The following is a 22305-nucleotide window of genomic DNA, read 5'->3' on the forward strand; positions in this document are numbered from 1 at the left end:
TTTTCTTAAGAAAAGGATAGAAAATTTATAGGAAAATTCATTGGAGACGGAAATTTAGAACTTAAGAAATTGAAATCTTGAGAATTTTATCTTTGAAATATCTGAAAATCAGCTTTTTATTCTTGAGAAAGATGAAAATTCCTTTTGAAAATGGATCTTAAGAAAATAACTTTTTAAGGAAAATCCCGGGAAAACTTTGATTTGGGAAATCCAACTCCGAATATCATCATAGTTTCTTGAGAAATCGATTCCATGAAGTGAAAACCGCTTGAGAAAATCATGAGAAAAACAGATGATGCAGATGATTTGAATGAATGAATGCAGTTTGAAAAGATTTCTGAAAAATTTGTTTGAAAAATGTGGATTAAGCCAAAGTAAATCCTTCACATATTCTGACTGTGACCATGAATATATTCAGGGTTTATTTGAGTTAATTCACAATATTTTGAAAACATTGGAAATATGAGGTGCATTTTCAAGATAGCCTAAGAGTGTAGGCTCAATGTGACTGGTAGAGAGATGATGGATCTGGGTCTCATCCATATTCCAACTAGGGCCGTAAATATGGATTCCACCGAGTTCATCAACTCTCTAAGAGTTGGTGCACGTGCCATTCGTGTTCATCCACGGTGAATTTTGAAAGATTGAGATATATGCATCAAATAATCAGGATATTACTGAAATCAAACTATATGAGATGCGGCCTAATCTAAGCAGTAAAAGTAAATCTTATTCCAAGGTTTACATTGGATTGTTACATTGCATAACATAAAGTAAAAAAAAAAAATTGAGATGGAGCCAAGGAATCAGCATCTTCTAAATTTTCCTGCAAAATGAGAGTTAGTACAAGATAACCAAGAAAATGGGTATATATACTATATACGACGAAGATATATATGTAGACATAGAAATATTTGAATTTATGATAAATGATATATGGTAATGAAGATATATTCACAAAAAAAAGTAAAAGAAAAGAAAATATATGTGATAACAAGTGCACATGAAGGGATATATATATAAGTATATATATATATATATGTATATATATATATATACATATATAGGTATACATATAGGTAGATATACATGGATATACATATATATATAGATATATATACATACCTATAATAAGAAAATATACATATAAAGGAAAATTTCATATAATGGGTAAAATCAGAAAATACAGGTATATACAATTTCTGTAGGTGATTTCACACAGCCGTATTTCTCAAACTATAATGTATTTTTCAATAAAAATGTGTATAGAACTTCCCTGTATACCAATAACAAAGCATGCCAAAGATGGCATATAGATCATGAACGGATATGGATATATCCGTTCATGAATATAGCCGATTATCAAACCTGGGTACCTGCAGCAGACAAGGGGACAGTTTCAACATATGCTACAGATTATTTGCAAAGGGGTGATGGATTTTCAATGAATAATTATCTCGACAGATCAATCTATGCATAGATCCGAGATATTCTCGGGTATGCATATATTGGCCAGCTTTAGCCTTCAAATGAATGCTTCACTAAAGAAAATTTCCATAGCTCCTTGAAACAGAGTAATACTTGCTGCAACTATGTTCCCAATGGTTTTAAGAAAACGGATGGATTATGCAGAGATATTTATTCAACATACAAATAAGTTGTATGAAGGGATTCCAATAAACATATAAAGGCCTAAACAAATTTGAAAAGAAGGTATCAAGTGGCAACGTGAACTAATAGGAGTGAAGACCCATGAATGCTGGACATGCAGAGGCAGTTTAGAGATAATGGAGTTATCTTGTAATGCTGAAGATAAAGGGACAATGTAGACAGTGAAAACGATGATGGGCCAGATTATAATGGTAAGGTAGTGAAAATAACTAAAAAAAAAAAATAAGGTATGCTATGTTAAAACGAGTTAATTGTAGAAAATTTTAAGTATTAACAGAGATATGAAACTGCAAATGGACTGTTTTGGTGAGATATTGGAAACGAGAAGGGGTTGCTGTAATTGATAAAGATGTTGTCTAAATGAACAACATTAAGCAAATTGCAGGGAAAATTCATCACACAGTAAATGGAACGTAGCATTAACAATAAACAGGAACAAAAGTGATAGAACAGGCTGTAAAAAAAAAGTTTAGATTAGGCGTTAGATGCAGAAGACAAATGAGCTTATGGTGGATGTTCAAATGAGGTAAATGAAGATGCAATACTGAATAACAATATGACTCTAGGGAATGCACAAATGACGTATGGATGACACTATGTTAAACCAAAGAAAGCGTAGGAAAGGTACCCGCACAACGGATCGGATTAGAGAAACATGGATGTTACAAGAAACCAAATTGAGGTTAACACTGAATGTATAGAAGCATTAGGCAATATTACCATTAGTCATAGGCAATATGGCTGGGATGGAACCAGCAATAACAATGAGATTTTCTGTACATTATCTTCAGCAGAATGGTCATTGCCATGACCCCAGAAAATGTAAGATATGATAAAGTAATTCATCTGTAATTAGCGTATATTGGGATGCAAAACATATAAAATGTAAAATATCAAAAGTAACAATGAAAATCTACTCAGCAAAGGAGGTAAAATTCTTTGGCAAAATACAAATTGGCAAGGTTATCTGCAGGCCAAAATGACACATCAGTTTACAGAAATCGAGAACTTAAGAAAAGGAAAAAAAAAAGGATATGAAGGAACTTCACCTGAGTTCGATGGAGACTGAAGAGGATGTTTCTTTCTGAGATGGATCAGTTGAGCTTTAAACCAGAGGAATCGATTCCTCTTTGGATTTGCAGCTTGGAGGCCATTCAGATGTTACCTTTTAAAAGCCTCAAGGTTTGCTTGAGCAGTTAGATTTTCTTTTGCTGTAGACAACAAGAACGACCTGCTGATGGGCTGAAGGAAGGTGGATGATGGTCTTCAATGGGCTAAAGATGTTGAAGACCACGTTGGCTGTGCTGAAGGATGTGCGGCAACTTCTGATGGGTTGAAGAAATGATGGGCAGTTAGCTGGATGGATTGAAGGAAATGGAATGGGCAGCATTCGTTGGATCTCCTGTTGGTGGGCTGGACCTCCTGTTGGGATGAAGAAGATGATGCCGGTGATGGAAGGCCTGCGGCTGGGGTTGAAGAAGATGCAAAACTCCTTCACGTTCAATGGAGAATGGCGCTGGTGGTGAAAGACTCTGCAAAACCGAAAACGCCTCCAATTCAATCGGCTACCCCCTTCGTGAATGCCCTGCCCCCCTTTTAAAAACTTTCCCCTCTTTTAAAAAAAAACGCAGATCTCCCTTCCGTTACAGTTTTTTTTTTTGAAAGCTTTTGAAAATTTTGTAACCGAATTTTGAAAACTCGCCGTTTTGGTGATGGACAAAATCTTAGGTTTTTAAAACCATTTTGGGTTCATTGACCTAAGTTTTAGATAACTAAGCATTTTAAGCAAGTTCGGCTGTTTTTTCTTTTCTTTTTAAAAACTGTTTCTAAAAAAAATGAATAGTGACATAATAAATAAAAAAAAAAATTAATGGTAATAATAAATGGGAGATGCCACCTTAGCCATCTTTAAAATTCTTTTGAAAATAAAGCTTTATTTTGTGTTGGCAACTCTTTTATTTTCAATTGGGGTGCCACATGTGTGTGGGCCAACTAACTAAAAATGAATAATATTGAGAAATAAAAAAAAAGAAAATTTGCAAATTGGTATGAACTTCGGGTGGGTCCCGCTTGAGAATAAACAACTTACCTGAGAGTCTAAGTATGATGCTAGTCAAAAGGCGGGTCCCGCTCTATTTATTTGAAAATATGAGATAAAACATTATTTATTTTTCAAGAATTTGGAAAAATTGGTTTTTCAGAGCAAAATATGGATAAAGTAAATGTAAAAAAAAATTGTAAAGAGATTTAAAATCCTTTTTTGCAAAAAGTTTTGAGATAAAATCTTTAAAATCAATATCCAAATATCCAGATTGTTTTTCTTGAGAAAAAATTTTGTAATTCAAAGTCCTGGGGGTAACGGTTGGGTTACATCAAGGATCTGCTTTAAGCCCTTTCCTATTTGCGATAGTGATGGATGAGCTTACGAGATCAATTCAAGAAAATGTACTGTGGTGTATGTTGTTTGCTGATGATATTGTTTTGATTGATGAGTCTAGAGCTGGGGTTAATGCTAAGTTAGAATTATGGAGACCGACATTGGAAGCTAGAGGTTTTAAGTTGAGTAAGAGTAAGACTGAATATATGGAATGTCGGTTTAGTAAGCAACGAAGTAGTGATGGGAGTGTAGTGAAGCTTGGTGAGCAAGATATACCGGTGAATGATTATTTCAAATATTTGGGATCCATCATTCAAAAGTATGGAGAAATTGATGGAGATGTAAATCATAGGATAAAGGTTGGGTGGATGAAATGGAAAAGTGCTACTGGAGTGCTGTGCGATCGTAGAATGCCATTGCGGTTGAAGGGAAAGTTTTATAGGACGACTATTAGACCCGCTTTACTATATGGTACGGAATGTTGGACTGCCAAGAGACATCATATTCAAAAAATGAGTGTAGCTGAGATGCGGATGCTTAGATGGATGTGTGGAAATACAATAAAAGATAAGATTCGGAACGAAGAGATATGTAAGAAGGTAGGTGTTGCACCCATTGAAAATAAGATGCGAGAGAATCGTTTACGGTGGTTTGGACATATTCGGCGAAGGCCTAATGATGCTCCAGTTAGAAGGTTGGAGAAATGGGAAAATATATTAGTTAAAAGAGGTTGGGGTAGGCCTAGGAAGACTTGGATGGAGATGATAGGAAAGGATTTGAATGCTTTGAACCTCACCGAGGACATGGCGTTGGATAGAAATGATTGGAGGAAAAGGATTCATGTGGAAGACCCAAAATGAATTTCTTTTTTGGTTCATATCGCTGAACCCAATTGTTTTGGGATGAAGGAGTAGTTGTTGTTGTTGTTGAAAGTCCTGGGGGTAAAATGGGAAAATTTGGTAATTTTGAATACCCAGGGTTTTAAAAATTAATTTGAAAAAGTTTAAAAATCAAATCTGGATGGACAATTTTGAAAATCAGGAGTTCTGGATCTCAAACTGACATGATATGCAGTGAAATGATGCAATGCTATGCAAAGACATGTTCTGTGAAATGTCACTCTGAACTTGGACTTGGAAATTCTAACTTTTTTGTCCAGAAAGAGGATTTTGAAATTTTGCAATTTGAAGATGTCTCTGAACCTAAATATAGAAATTTTGAGGCTCAAGAATGAAATTTAGAACTTTCTGCAAGGTTCAATCTTGGAAAATGACCATTTTACCCTTCATGGGTTCCGGAGAACCGAAATGTGCCGATTGAGGGCAATGTCAAGAAGGTGAGTGAAAATTTGGGGTGTTTACAGATGCCCCTTTTTGCTGCTAAGCTGGCTTATGGTCGAGCTTAGTGACAAAGAAAACACACCAAATTTGGGCTATATAAAATGCCTCAGTTAGAAGGATCTGACTGGGTATGAAGAAATTAGCCCGAAGAAGATTGTAGATATGAAATGGAGAATAAAGAGGAATAGATTTGCTCAGAGAGAGCGAAGTTCAGGCTTTTGCCCTTAACCTGGATGGGACAGAAATACCTCGTATGGAACGAGGCTCAGGTTTTAACCCTTGACCTAATTGGGGAATGGAATATCTCATCGAAATGAGATTCAGGTTTGTACCCTTAACCTGATTGGGGAATGAAAATGAAATACCTCATCAAATGAGGCTCAGGTTTGTACCCTTATCCTGATCGGGCGGAAAATAGAAATACCTCTTTGAATGAGGCTCAGGTTTGTACCCTTATCCTGATCGGGCGGAGAAGAGACCATGATGGAACCTTCAGACTTTGCACAATAAAGCCGACAGGGGTTTTGCAAAAGGAAGGAAAATGGGGTTCCTAAAGCTTGAAAAGGGGTTGGTTTTGGGCGTCTCATTGCTAAGACTAAAATCAACTTTTGAAATTGCCTTTTGCGAGAAAATTATTGGTGGTTCGACCTCGAACCGAAATGGGACTGTCTATGGTGGGACAGTGGGGACACAGAGAAGTATGCGAATCTGAGAGTTCACGCTCTCAAAGAAGGGAAGGAATCAGGTCCTTAAGAGGGACTTAAAATTGGTGTTAGGGTGTATCAAAAACGGACATCAAGCTCTCACTTCACGATAGGATAGCTAGAAAATATTGTCAAAATGTTTTGTTGTTGATTCAAAGTATTTGAAAATGATGCACATTGTTGCAAAGATATTCCTTCCTTTCTACTCAAAGTATTACCTCCAAACAAGGTTCACTTCGTAGAACCGGGATTGGAAATCCAAATTACTTGCGGTTGACCCTTTTCAAGGAAGCTATCAATTTCCTTGATATGAGCAGGAAAGAGAATTTGATATTATGAAAGCAATTGATGAAAGAATACTGATAATAGAATTTCACAAGATTAAAGAGGATTCTTGATAGATCTGGCAGTTTAATATCCTGAGAGCTTCTCTCATGCTAATCTTTCTACACTCTTTTGGCTCTCTGGTGTTTTGGCTACATTCTCCTTCATTTTGGAGATGTTCTTACTTTTTCTCTCTTTCTTTTTCCTCTCTTTCTCTCTTTTGGGAGGGTACGTCACAAGCTCCTTCATCTTGGAGATGTTTCGATCCTTCTTTGACGATATGGGCTCATGGGTTAGAGATTTTTTTGGATGATAGCTGAAATTAAATATCTTTTAGGGATTGTCGAGAGGTTCATCGCATCTGCCTTCATCTTGACAGTGCTTTGGACTTTGCCTGGAAGGATCCGTCACAAACTCCGTCATCTTGGAGATGTTTCGAATCTTCTTTGGCCCCGAGGGTCTACTCGCCTAATTCACCTTCATCTTGATGACAGGTGAGAGATCCCTTTTGCGGATATTTAGTTGCAGCTTAGGTTATTTTGAGGAGACGGGGCTTGGGAAAATGCTCTCTTTTCTAGCGCTCAGGATATTTTCACTGCCTCGTCTTTACAAGAACAGCTCTTAAAGATGCGCCATTGACTGCGATCAATATCGATCATTTACGACTTTTCAATAACATTGAATTTTCTTTTCTGGCCATATCGAGAATATATCCTTCATCCTTTTGGTTGGCCAATAGAAAGAATTTGAATTTTGAATCTCTTTTCGCAAAAGCTTCACTCTTTTGGAAGTAATGCTGAAGGTAAATCGAAATAAAGATTTGCGCAATAAAGATTCTGAAATCAACAATTGATTGACAAAATTTTCTCGAAATCCTTGGTGAAAGTGACTATTTGAAGTCCAGCTCAACACATCCGTGACAAAAATTCTCCTCTCTTTTTCCCCAAAAAGAGAGACTCAGGCTTAGCCCTTACCTGAATGAGAAATGGGAAACACTCCTCTCTTCCCTGAAGAGGAGGTGTTTGCAAAATGAACTTTCGAAGAGAAATTAAGCTTTCGTCAAAGCTCCCTAATATTAGGCTTCTCTTATGGAAAGAGAGCCGATAATAGTGAGGTCTGAAAGTTGGATCATGAAAAGAACGAGTCCATCACACTCTCCCTGAAAAGAGGGTCTTTCATGACAAAAATGGCCTAGTATGAAATTGGAGGGTTACAAGAAAAGCGAGTCTCCGTCGAGCCTCTCCCTTTAAAAGGGTTCCTTGGGTGAAATTGGAAATTGTTTTGCAAACGATTCACGAAGACGCGAGTCCCTTCAAACTCTCCCTGAAAAGGGGCTAAGTGAACGAATAGGATAGCATGCGAAAAGAACGAGCTCCCTCGAATTCTCCCTAAAAAGGATCTCTCGCAAGAGAAATGATTGAAATTTGCTATTGAGATTGATTGACCCAAAGGTCGAAATTGAAAATTGAAAAATTGGTTGCTTGAAATTGAATGACCCGAAGGTCGAAATTGGATGACCTCACGGTCGAAATTGAAAATTGGTTGACCAAAAGGTCGAAATTGTGTGACTCGAAGGTCAAAATTGAGAATTGAGTGACCTAAAGGTCGAAATTTGGAAATTGAGTGACCCGAAGGTCGAAATTAGGAAATTGATTGACCCTAAGGTCGAAAATTGGAAATTGGTAATTGAAATTGAGAATTGGAAATTGGGTGACCCAGAGGTCGGAACTGGAGAATTGCCTGATTTGAAGATTTAAATTGGAATTTGGAGGGCAAAATATCAAATTTGAGCAATTGACAGACCCTGAGGATTGAAATGACTTGGATCAATAAAGGAGAATGATGAGTTTGAGTCAAAGCTCGATTAAAATATAGAGATCACGAGTCGGAACCCGGATCAACAGAGAAAAAAATGAAGAGCTCGAGTTAGAGCTCAAATAAGATAATGAGATCACGAGTCGGAACTCGGATCAACAAAGGAAAATGAAGTGCTTGAATTAGAGCTTGGATAAGATAAAGAGATCTCGAGTCGGAACCCGGATCAACAGACAAAATGAAGAGCTCAAATGGATAAAGAGATCTCGAGTCGGAACCTGAATCAACAAATGAAAATAATTTGAATAAAAACCCGAGTCGGAACTCGGTTTTCCAAAAAGTTGGGATTTTGAAAATGTGCCAATTTGAACACTGGATTTTGAAATAATACCAGTTCGAGCACTGGGTTTTGGTTCAGTATTGGTGATTACCTTTCAATTTTGAATCATTAGGAATTGTGATGGGACTTGTTTGTTGAAATCCCAATACTGCTCGGATTGTTGTAAATGCAGTTGAATGCAAATGAATATGAATTGATGCATATGAATGCACAAGTGTGTGAAATGAGGAATTTGTTTATCATGCCTGCATACAGAACAAAATTTTAAAATGCCCCAATGTAACTGGGAAAAGAAAGTCTTATCATTATTTGAAGAAAATGGAAGGATTACAAGAGGAGAATAAAATTTTCAAGTATAAAACTTTTTCAAATGTCGAGCATTAATGGGATCTGGTAATTCTACCCCATCGGCATTGATGAGCCGATATGAGTTGCGGGGTAATGCTTCTTTGACGACATATGGGCCTTCCTAATTTGGCGACCATTTCCCGCCGGTATGATGCTTGAGATAAGCTGTGGATCGAAGTACTAAATCATTGACTTTGAATCTTCTTTTGATGACAGACTTCGCATACTGCCTGGCTACCCTCTGGCGATAGGATTGAGCATGTTTTGCTGCTTTTAGCCTTCTCTTGTCGAGTAAGTCTAGTTGTACCAGTCGCTGCTGCTGGTATTGATCAAGAGGTAATTGCAGAAGCGATGCGAATTTCAAAGCGGGCTTCTGAACATGTAGCGACAACACTACTTCTGTTTCGTAGACCAATTCTGATGGAGTAGCATTCGTTGGAGTGCGAATAGTGGTCCGATAGGCCCATAATGCATCGTGGATCTTCTCATGCCAGTCACAGCCTGTTTCCACGGTTCGCTCCAAGATACGAATTAAGATTTTGTTGGTAGCTTCTGCCTGACCGTTCCCTTGAGGATAGTAGGGAGCGGAAAAATGATGATAAATCTTGAACTTTGAGCAGAATATCTTCATTCTTTCATTCTTAAAATGACTACCATTATCTGACACGATGCCATGCGGGATGTCGAAACGGCAAAGGATGCTCTTGTGAATAAAAGAGACCACGTGTCGGCCTTCTACTGTGCGAAGAGTGATAGCTTCTACCCACTTGGTGAAATATTCTTTTGCGGCAAGGAAGTATTTGTGGCCATTTGAAGCAGAAGGAGTGATGGGACCTATGACATCGAAGGCCCACATGGAGAACGGCCATGGAGAAACAACAGACTGTAAATAAGTTGTCGGAGCATGGATGGAAGGTGCTTGTATTTGGCATTGCACACACTTCTTCACATAATGATAACAGTCTTGCTGCATGGTCTTCCAGTAATAACCTGCTCTGATGATTTGTTTGACAAGGGTTTGGTAACCGACGTGGCCACCACAAATGCCTTTGTGTGCTTCTCGCACAACTTCTTTGGCTTCTTCTTCATCTAAACATCTAGAATACTCTGAACTGAATCCTCGACAATAGAGGACATTGGTCAAAATGAAGTATTGAGTAGACATACGGTGGATTGCTCGCTGCTCTTTCTTTGAGAGTTCTAGAGGAAATTCGCCAGTTTCTATGAAAGTTTTGATGTTATAATACCAAGGCTTCTTCCTTTGCTCAACCTGGTTTACTTGTTCCACTGGAAGGAAAGCAGGTTGGTTAAGTCTGCCAATTTCAAAAGAGCGACAAGATTCTCCATTTCTGAATGCCATAATGGAGCTAAATTGGCTAGGCTATCGACCACTTGATTAAAATCTCTCTTGATATGGAATAACTGAAATTCTTCAAACTTGCTGACAAGAGCTGAAACAATTTTCTGATAAGGAAATAACTTTTGATCTTTGACTTGCCATTCGGCTCGGACTTGATTGACAACGAGTAATGAGTCACCGTAAGCGTGCACTTTCTTGACATTGAAGTCTAGTAGAATCTTTAGACCTTGAATCAGGGCTTCATACTCAGCCATATTATGAGTACATTGGAAGTCTAACTTGAGAGAAAATGGAATCATTTCTTTCTCTGGAGTGATTAATAAAATTCCGATGCCTATTCCGGCCATGTTCTTAGAACCATCGAAAAATAAATTCCAGACTGGAGATTGCTTGATATTGCAGATTTGCTCATCAGGGAAGTCATCTTCGGCTTTCACCTCTTCTGCTAGAGGAAAATCTGCCAATTGATCTGCAATTGCTTGGCCTTTGATTGATTGCTGCGAGACATATTCTAAGTCATACTGCATCAATAAGACTTGCCATTTTGCGACTCGTCCGCTGAGGAAAGGCTGCTCTAAAATATACTTGAGAGGATTGAGTTTAGACAAAATTTTGACTTCAGATGCCAGCAGGTAGTGTCTTAGCTTCTGACACATCCATACCAGAGCTAGGCAGGTCTTCTTTATGTGAGAGTATTTCTTTTCATAGTCTATGAAAGTCTTACTCACATAATAAATGGCGTGCTCTATCAGGCTGCCTTCTTTGTACTGTGCCAAGAATCCACCGCATGCAACTTGATTGACTGAGATGTATAACAAAAGAGGTTTTCCCAATTCTGGCGGCTTCAAGATAGGAGGATTGAGAAGATACTTTTTTATTCGATCGAACGATTGCTGACATTCTGGTCCCCATTCGAATTTTACTCCTTTTCTGAGTAAGTGGTTGAAGGGCTCACATCTCATCGCCAAGTTGGAAATAAACCGCCGAATTGATTGCATGCGTCCTTGAAGGCTACACAACTCTTTGAGATTTTTCAGGGGTGGCATATCAATGATAGCCTTTGCTTTGGCTGGGTCAACTTCAATTCCCTTTTTGCTGACCAGAAAACCCAACAGTTTGCCTGATTCGACTCCAAAGACACATTTTTGCGGGTTAAGCCTTAACTTATAAAGGATGAGTCGCTTAAAGACTTGATCAAGCGCTTCGAGGTGATCCTCTCCCTCTTTAGATTTCACGAGAATATCGTCAACATACGCATCCATGATTTTGCGCATCTGATCATGAAAGATAACAGCCATTGCCCGTTGATATGTTGCTCCAGCATTCTTGAGCCCAAAAGACATAACTGTATAGCAGAAAGTGCCCCAAGGCTAGTGAAGGAAGTTTTTGATTGATCGCGGGCGGCTAACTTAATCTGATTGTAGCCAGAATATCCATCCATGAAGGAGAACATGGCATGTCCTGCCGTGCTGTCAATAAGAAGATCAATGCTTGGCAGTGGATAGTCATCCTTCGGAGTTGCCTTGTTGAGGTCTCTGAAGTCTATGCAGATCCTCACTTTACCACTTTCCTTTGGGACAACGACGATATTGGCTAACCAATCTGGATAGTCAATAGGTCGGATAAATCCTGCTTTGAGCAGATCTTCAAGTCCTTCTTTGACTTGTTGTTCTATTCTGGGATCCATTTTTCTCAGCTTCTGCTTGACTGGCTTAGCATCTGGCTTCAAGACGAGACGGTGTTCGACTAATTTTGGGTCTAAGCCCGGCATATCTTCATATGTCCATGCAAACACTTCTTCATGCCGCTTGAGAAAATTTGTGAGCCTTTCTTTCTCTTCCGGACTCAAACTGGTACCGATCTTGAGAATCTTGGGATTGTCCTCTGAACCGATATTGACATCTTCGGTCGGGTCTTGTACTAGAGCAGATGGTTCATCTTGCTTCTGAACTGAGGCGAACTCTGGTAATTCCTGAAGAGACGGATCAAATTCTACATAATCATCTAACTGCTTTGCAATCTTGTCATCTCCTGTGCTTTCCTTGACTCTGTGAATTGCTGCCGATTTTTGGAAAGCCTTTGGATTGATAACGAGTTTCTTGATTGTTCGGGAAGACATTTCTGAAATTTTGGATAAGAAATTGGATTTAAGAAAATCGTCCATCATATGACAAACCATCATTTAAAAGAATTATGCATAAAATGACATTGAGTTATAAAATGAGGATATAGAGATAAAAGAGACAGATGGCATCCAGATAGACAAAAGAACTTGACATTTTATTGATTTGACTTTGATAAAAGACATTGAGACATTTATTTTGAAAGGAATAGAAAGGAAATGCAACAACGATTCTCAATGTGCCCCTTTCACAAAAACAGTCTTCTTTGGTGAGCTCCCGCCAGAAAACCCTAATCCTGCCCTGTGGGGACGATGCTTTTGGATCATTGGCTCGACACGGCCATCTTCATTTTTGCCCAGTCCTTTAAAGGGTTGATAACCATGCTTCAGAAGTAAATCAAATCCCTTTCTTACTTTCATGAATTATGGAAACAATGGATGATCTTTGACAGTGTCGTAGCTGACACGACCTCCAATCTTGAAGAACTTGGGACCTCTCTATTGGGTCATGGCTACAGTGTGCAGGGATAATTCTGATGTTGCCTGAAGTATTTCCCGACTTTCTTTGAGACTGATCTCTTCATTCTCTCTGATGCTAGGAATATCTGCAGTGAATGATGGTCGAGGGATCATAGGTTGTGGGAGTCTTTCTTCTGGGTCCTCTCCGAGCACTGTTCTAATCATTCCACCTTTGGACCATTTTACGCATTGATGCAAGGTGGAAGGTACTGCATTTGCGTTATGAATCCATGTCCTTCCGAGCAGCAAATTGTAGGTGGGTGGCATGTTGACCACATGAAAAAGCACTGAATGTACCGAATAATTAATGAATATTTCCAGGAATATCTTGCCTTTTGCCGTCTGACCATGGTTGTCAAACCCATAGATGGTGATAGGGTCTGGAATGTATTCTTCTTCCTTAATGCCTAGCGCCTTTGCAGTCATTTCGGGACATATATTGAGGTTGTTGCCTCCATCTACTAGCACATGGGGTACTGTCATTCCCCTTACCCAAACAACAATGTAGAGAGCATTATTGTGAAAGGAATGAGGCTTTGAAAGGTCCTCATCCGAGAAAGTGATCGGCGCATTGGTCATGGCTGAATTCACAATTTGTGCCATGTCTTCAGGTGTGGTATTGGGTTTAACTTTGATCTTTCTGAGCAGATCATCCAGTACTTGCTGATGCTTGCAGGAACTCTTGGCCAAGTCAAGAATGGAAACATTGGACAGAGCAGTCAGAGGCTTCTGACTTGAATTCTCCGGCTTGGGCTTGATGATTTGATTAAGAAAATCAGGAAGTCCCTTTGACTTGGGGGATGACTTTACAGGTGCTTCAGAAATTTTCATCTTGCCGAATGCTGAGATTAGGTCCATCTTTTTAGAAGCTGGAGCTGCTTGTCGAAGCATTGACACCTGATATTGAACTTGTAGATCTTGTGCAGAACACGGCTTGATGTGTTCGTGAGGCAGGAATGGTTGGGCAGACACTACTGCTGTGGTGTGTGAAGGAAAAGGCTGCTTAAGAATGTCCATTTTTTCTTCTTCTTCTCCTTCTACCAATAAATTCTTGTCAATAAGATCCTGCACAATGTTCTTGAGAACGAAACAGTTCTCAGTGTTGTGTCCCACTGTTTTGTGGAACTTGCAGAATTGATCCTTCCATTTCCCCATAGGCACAGGGGGATCGGCCAGTCTAGGCAACTTGACCATTTCTTTCGACAGCATATACTCGAGCACATCTTCGAGTGATTGGTCGAGAGGAGTAAACTTTCGGTCATAACTCCATCCTTCATGTTTAACTTTTTCACGCAATTTCGGCCCTTGGTCTTGCTGAGAAGGCTTGCTGTATTGAGGAGCATGCTTCATTTTCTGATCTCCTTTATTGTTGGAATTACCTGTGCCGTAGCAGTAATCTTTCTTCTGCCCTTTGTACTGATTTCGGCTATTGTTGTTGTTGTTGTTGTTGGCAGAGAAGGTGAAATGAGCTTTCTTCTTCTGCTCACCTTGGGGGTTACTCTTGGAAAAAGTGAAGCCTTCATAGACTCCATTCTCTACGCTCAATTCGAGCCATTTTGCTTGCTCAGTTAATTCAATGAAGGTCCTGGATGGTGCAGTAGAGATTAATCCTCTTAATGGTTGAGAAAAGTTGTTGAGGATCAATGACAAAGCGTGCCTTTCAGATATGGGATCTCTCATTTTGTTGCAGGCTGACATCCATCTGTGAATGAAATCTTGTGCTTTTTCATTCTCATTCTGCCACAGACTGCAGAGATGACTTAATGTCGGGAGCGCTTCTGTGTTGAACAAGAAGCATTCAATAAATAAATTCACCACTTTATCGAACTCCTTGAGCTCGATGGGTTTAATATGCTCAGCATACCATTTAGTTGCAACTCCTTCCAAGCTGCGAGGGAAACACAGGAATAGTGCTCTGTTATCTCTCTTGAATCTTGAGCACTCTGCGAAGAAAGTGGCAAGATGGGCTTTTGGATCGCCAGAACCATCGAACTTGATGAATTTTTGGGGAAGGTTTTCGAGATCTTCATTCCCTTCGAGGCCGTCATAGAAGTCCTCACTGGTGAAGACTTTCTTGCCCTTGTCGCGGGCTTGGAGATCCTTAACAACTCGGACCATTTCTCTGAATTGTGACTGCAGGGGTTCTTCTGTAACCTGATTCTTTGATTTGCGGCTCCTCCTTTGTTCTCGCCCACATTTCTGAAATGCCGGCGGCACCTCATATTCTTCCTCAGTGTCTTCCGTTGATTCAGATTCATCTGAGATTTCTTTTGGCTGAACCTACTTCTTGGGAGCCTTCTTATTCTTGTGCCCGTGGAACTTTTCTCTGAATTGATTTTTTTCTGCACTAGTCCGAGCTTGTTCACTCATCATTTTATTCATCATCTTTCAGAACATGGCATACATTTGCGGATCTATGCCATCATCCTCTTGTTGTTGATCTTGATTCACGAGATGATCCATTTCTCCCTCTGAGGTTGAGGAGTGCTGTGATGATGTGGTTCTTCTTCCTGATCTTGTTCGAACCATCAAATGCTACGGATGCTCTAATGTAGCTGTGGATGCTCTCTGCAGAGCAAAGACCTGATTAGTTTATGAATGAATTGGCTTTTGGAAGAAATATTTATTGAAAATATGGTAGACAATTTGAAGAAGATATCCCATTACTAGGGATTGAGTCATCGCGAGAATCACGACAATTGTGTTGTCAATTCTTTTAGCACGAGAAACAAACAACGAAAATGTGCCTTGTTACCTAGGCGAGGTCATCAAACCACAATAGAAAAAGAGAGAATTTTATTGAAATGAGGAAATATGATTTTATTGATCTTGACAAAGAGGTGGAGGACAAACAATTTGCCACCATTCACGATAATCAGCAGACACTCTAGGACCAAGAAAGATTTTAAGAGAGACAAAGGAATCCCAGCCATAGCGGGCAGAATGATATGCCCCGGACTATTGTGCGGAAGTGAGATCAAACTCTGCCATAGCTCCTGATAACAATCGGGCTTCGACGTACTGCTGTCTCTGGGAGAACTGTCAAACACATCTCTCTGGTTGGTAGTAGGTGCAGAAGAATGGTCCCAGCAACTTGAACCGCTTGCCATAAGAGTATGTATATCTAGGAGGAGATAGTTGCCGATCAAAATAGTCTCAGACTACATCATCTTCTTGAATATTGTTGATCATAGACCGGTACTGTGCCACTGAAAGAAGTTCTTGACCATTGTATCTGAAAGAGCTTGCTTGGGCTGGAACATGCTGGAAGAACCAGGATTGAAGTGCTTAGATGCATCCTTCAACTAAAATGGATTCTCCAAGTGAGAATCGAGTCAAACCACGATATAGGAAGGTGAGCGTTGCCATGGCTATAAAGAGGCGATTGGTCTGTCGACTTCCCCATCTTCTCATAAGCTGGATTATTCTGATGTCCATGTAGTTTTGTCCATCTGGAAAGAGGGATAATCCTACAGTGCACAGGACCATTGCATTATGAATCCTTTCTTTAGCTGTCCTGGATAGCGAACTGACTTCAACAAAGGTCCCGTACTGGCGATACAACTCTAGCAGGTCAACATATTCATTTCCGTCCAACTGGATCAAGGGCCAGGATCGGCGGCCTGTCATACGAGCTAATGAATCTCAAGGGTCCAAACCCTTGACATTAATAAGGAATTGATGTTCTAATGGATCGCCTGGTTGACCGGCGGGTTCTGGTAATCCCATGATTTCTGAAAATTCATCTATTAAAACGGTCATCTCTCCCCACGGGAACCAAAAGGTACATGTCCGAGGATTCCATCGCTCCGCCATTGCATGGATCAGGTTGTCGTTGATGGTCTGCTTTCCGACGGCTGACGCCAATTCTAATCCGCACTCGCTCAAATGGTCCGGGAACATTTAGGAAAAGCTTTTGAGCCAGGAATAGTACTACCGGGGAATGAAAGTTCCGGTGCTAAGGGCTCGGTGTTCAGGACAACCTTGTCGCACCTCATAGGAGATGTGACCTTCAGGAAAGATAGGATCGACTTGACTGGATGCCATCGAACTGAAACAGAAAAAGACTCGAAATGAGACTTAGGAAAATGTAGGAAATTTTGAAAGTTTTTGTAGGCAGGATATAAAATGTAGCTGGAAATTCGAGATCCAGTAGAAAGGTAGAATGGAAAACCACCTGGAGTTTTGAAAGAAATAGGATGTTTTGAAAATCATCCAGGGTTTGAGAAAGATATCTCATGGAAAATAAGAATATTTTGAAAAGGTCGAATAAATTGGAAAACATTGGGAAATATAAAGAATTGAGGAAATAACACACATACAATCACATCCTGCACAGACATTTATGCACATTCAGCACTCCCTAAAAGGCTGACTCTACATGCATTAATTTGAAAACAGCTGTAGGACCCTAACCCTAACTCTAGGTTCAGATCATCTTTGTCCAATCCAGTTATGCCGATATACCCGAATCGAAATCCGAGGTACGTAGCATATAATCTCAACTCCAGTTCTAAGGTAAGGTTTTCCAACATCCTTGAGCGCCTACCAATATACTTCGGACTGTGGCCCGCGGTACGTGGAAAGGGGGTGTTAACCCAAATAGGTGGCCCAGTTGTGAGGCTCTGTCCCGAACTAGGGTTCTGGAAGAGAGCCCAGCAACGTGAAGACCGGGTAATGATAGGTAATGGAGATTTTGAAAAATGATCACATGCAAGAAATAGATGGCTCTAAATCCTAGAGAGATAGACTTTTGAAAATCTTTGAAGAAGCATACATTGTTTGCATTCAGATCCTAAATTGAGGAGAGTTGTATTTAGACCTAAGTCTATGTGAGCATGAAAATATCTCCTCAATATAGTACTACCAAACCATGCCTAAGCTATATGCAATCAATGTCAGCTAGGTCAGAATCTAGGCTCCTAGGTTTGCATGGTAGCAAAAGGTAAAAAGCTGACATGTTGTGAACATAATTTCAATAATTGAACTAAGTCAAGCATAATTTAGGTCAGACAAGGACAGGTCCCATCTCGGTCGCCAAACCTGTTATCGTGGCAAAAATTTTCTCGTTTTTCCTTCCTTGCGGAAGAGAGAGGAAAATGCTTTCGCGATTCAAACTTGACCGGATTTTGGAAATTGTTTTGAAATACTCGCCTTCGTTTTGAAAATTGCGGGAAAATCCATGGGATGGGGCTCGACCTGTCGGTACGAGGTTCAACCGTTCCTGCCGCCTTTAACAGGGGTAATCGAACCAAGGACCAAAATTATGCTTGACTTAGTAAAATCATTGAAATTGTGTTCTATCCTAAATGCACATAGAATTCAGGCATGTGCTATAAGAATTTTGAAAAATGTAAATTGGAAAATATGATGTATGATTAGAAAACATTCAGAGTTGAAAAGTAGTTCTCAGGAAAAGATGGAAATCAATCTCTCAGAAAAACTCAGATGAAGAAGGTTTGAAATCTCGAGAAAGTTTATAAAGAGTTGGAGAATATTGAAGAAGTGAGAATCTCAAGAAAATCTTGAGAAAGTTTATAAGGACTTGGAAAACCATGAAGAAATGAGAATCTCAGGAAAATTTTGAGAAAGTTTAGAAAGATTTGGAAAACCATGAGGAAATAGGAATCTCAGGCAAATTTTAAGAAAGTTTAGAAAGACTTGGAAAACCATGAGGAAATAGGAATCTCAGGAAAATTTTAAGAAAGTTTAGAAAGACTTGGATCACCATGAAGAAATGAGAATCTCGAAAAAATGGAAGGAATTCTTGAGAAAAGATGAACATTTGAAAAGGAAAGCACTTGTTGGGAAAACTCGAACTTTGAGAATTTTCTTAAGAAAATGATAGAAAATTTATAAGAAAATTCATTGGAGAAGGAAATTTAGAACTTAAGAAATTGAAATCCTGAGAATTTTATCTTTGAAATATCTGAAAATCAGCTTTTTATTCTTGAGAAAGATGAAAATTCCTTTTGAAAATGGATCTTAAGAAAATAACTTTTTAAGGAAAATCCTGAGAAAACTTTGATTTGGGAAATCCAACTCTAAATATCATCATAGTTTCTTGAGAAATCGATTCCATGAAGTGAAAATCGCTTGAGAAAATCATGAGAAAAACAGATGATGCAGATGATTTGAATGAATGAATGCAGTTTGAAAAGATTTCTGAAAAATTTGTTGGAAAAATGTGGATTAAGCCAAAGTAAATCCTTCACATATTCTGACTGTAGCCATGAATATATTCAGGGTTTATTTGAGTTAATTCACAATATTTTGAAAACATTGTAAATATGAGGTGCATTTTCAAGATAGCCTAAGAGTGTAGGCTCAATGTGACTGGTAGAGAGATGATGGATCTGGGTCTCATCCATATTCCGACTAGGGCCGTAAATATGGATTCCACTGAGTTCATCAACTCTGTAAGAGTTGGTGCACGTGTCATTCGTGTTCATCCACGGTGAATTTTGAAAGATTGAGATGTATGCATCATATAATCAGGATATTACTGAAATCAAACTATATGAGATGCGGCCTAATCTAAGCAGTAAAAGTAAATCTTATTCTAAGGTTTACATTGGATTGTTACATTGCATAACATAAAGTAAAAAAAAAAAATTTGAGATGGAGCCAACGAATCAGCATCTTCTAAATTTTCCTGCAAAATGAGAGTTAGTACAAGATAACCAAGAAAATGGGTATATATACTATATACGAGGAAGATATATATGTAGACATAGAAATATTTGAATTTATGATAAATGATATATGGTAATGAAGATATATTCACAAAAAAAAGTAAAAGAAAAGAAAATATATGTGATAACAAGTGCACATGAAGGGATATATATATAAGTATATAGATATGTATATATATATATATATATACATATATACGTATACATATAGGTAGATATACATGGATATACATATATATATATAGATATATATACATACCTATAATAAGAAAATATACATATAAAGGAAAATTTCATATAATGGGTAAAATCAGAAAATACAGGTATATACAATTTCTGTAGGTGATTTCACACAGCCGTATTTCTCTATAATGTATTTTTCAATAAAAATGTGTATAGAACTTCCCTATATACCAATAACAAAGCATGCCAAAGATGGCATATAGATCATGAACGGATATGGATATATCCGTTCATGAATATAGCCGATTATCAAACCTGGGTACCTGCAGAAGACAAGGGGACAGTTTCAACATATGATACAGATTATTTGCAAAGGGGTGATGGATTTTCAATGAATAATTATCTCGACAGATCAATCTATTCATAGATCCAAGATATTCTCGGGTATGCATATATTGGCCAGCTTTAGCCTTCAAATGAATGCTTCACTAAAGAAAATTTCCATAGTTCCTTGAAACAGAGTAATACTTGCTGCAACTATGTTCCCAATGGTTTTAAGAAAACGGCTGGATTATGCAGAGATATTTATTCAACATACAAATAAGTTGTATGAAGGGATTCCAATAAACATATAAAGGCCAAAACAGATTTGAAAAGAAGGTATCAAGTGGCAACGTGAACTAATAGGAGTGAAGACCCATGAATGCTGGACATGCAGAGGCAGTTTAGAGATAATGGAGTTATCTTGTAATGCTGAAGATAAAGGGACAATTGTGATCATCGCAAAAATTTTCCTCTCTTATGGTTTCTCTCTCTTCCTTCTCTTTTCCTTTTCTAACCTCTATTCTCTTGCTTTTGAAGGGAGAAGAATAAAAGAAAGAAAAGAAAGAGAGAAAGAGAAGAGAAAAAGAAAGAAAGAGAGAAGAGGAACTATTTTGCGCATTCTCACTTGACCTTGATTTGAAAATATTTAGAAAATTACTCGCCTCCGTTTTAAAAATATTGCGGGAAAAATGGAGAGACGGGATTCGCTCGTCGGTACGAGGTTCGACCGTTCCTGGCGCCTTTACCAGGAGTAATCGAACCAAGGATCGAATCTATGTCTTTTGCTTTGCCTAAATATAATCTAAGAATTTATTCTAACTCTAAATGCACAAAGAATCATGCTTGTGCAATGCAAGGATGTATGCTTCTTTTGAAAAGATATTTTGAAAATTTCCAAGTATTCTGAGATGAGCTTGGTAAAGGAGTGAAGAAATGATTGAATCTAACTTAGAACTTGAGATAGATCAGAGGAGTTCTAAGTTTTTGAAGTAAATCAGAGTTGGAAGAATAAATGAGAAAGAATGACTTGAAGTTTTGAAATAAAAGAAAATGAATTTTTAAAGTCAGAAATGGACTTTGAATTTTGAATTTGAATTTAGGAAAGGAAATGAATACTTGAGATGGAATTGAATTTGGATTTTTAAGTTTGAAATGGATCTGAGAAAATCAAATGGTATTTAAAATAGAGATGGGTTTAGGGAGTTCAAATGAGATCTGGAAATAGACTTGGATTTGAAATATAGAATTGGGAATAGAATTGGATCTTAAAATGGATTTAAGATCTGGGATTTGAGATCCGATGTAAAATTGGGTTCTGGACCCTAAGATGGATTTGGATCTAAAGTCTAAGATCCAACATGTGATTGTATTCTGGATCTTAAAATGGAACTGGATCTGAAGTCTAAGATCCGAAGTAGAATTGGGTTTCGGATCCTAAGATGGATTTGGATCTGAAGTCTGAGATCCAAGGTGAAATTGATTCTGGATCCTACAAGGAAATTGGGTCTGAAGTCTAAGATCCAAAGTGAAATTGGTTCTGGATCCTATAAGAAAATTGGATCTGAAGTCTGAGATCCAATATGAGTGTTGAATCCTGGATTCTAAGATGGATTTGGAGTTACATTCAGAAGATGAATCAAGAACTTCCAAGTTTAAATTGAACTTTGAAAAATGAATTTTAGAATTTGAATCTTGAACATACAAATGAATTTCAAAGTTAAATTGGATTTAGAATTTGGAATTTGAAATACAAGATGATTCTGAAGTTTCAAAGTCAAATGGGACCTTGAAATTGGATTCTTGAATCCTTTTGAGAAATAGAGTTGAATTTGAATTTATGAATAGGGTTTGATCTGAGAAATGAAGGAAAGAATTACTTGGATTTATGAAAAAGAATTTAAAAATATAATGCAATTCTATCTAAATGATGAATGAATTTAAAGAATTTTGAAATTGGATTTTGAAAAGCTATTCCATTCTTTAAATGAATTAAAATAAGATTGAAGATATAATACATCCTTGACTATGGTCATTGAATATATTATATAATAATCTATATTTAAATTCAGGTGGAGAATGAAACACATTTTGTGCTTTTATAGAATTTAAAATGAAATTAACTCTCAATATACCCTGACTATGGCCATTGGTATATATTTTGAATTAATTTTAAGTTAAATTCT

Source organism: Nuphar pumila, chromosome 5 (genome assembly GCF_984573655.1).
Source record: "Nuphar pumila chromosome 5, dmNupPumi1.hap1.1, whole genome shotgun sequence".
NCBI lineage: Eukaryota > Viridiplantae > Streptophyta > Magnoliopsida > Nymphaeales > Nymphaeaceae > Nuphar > Nuphar pumila.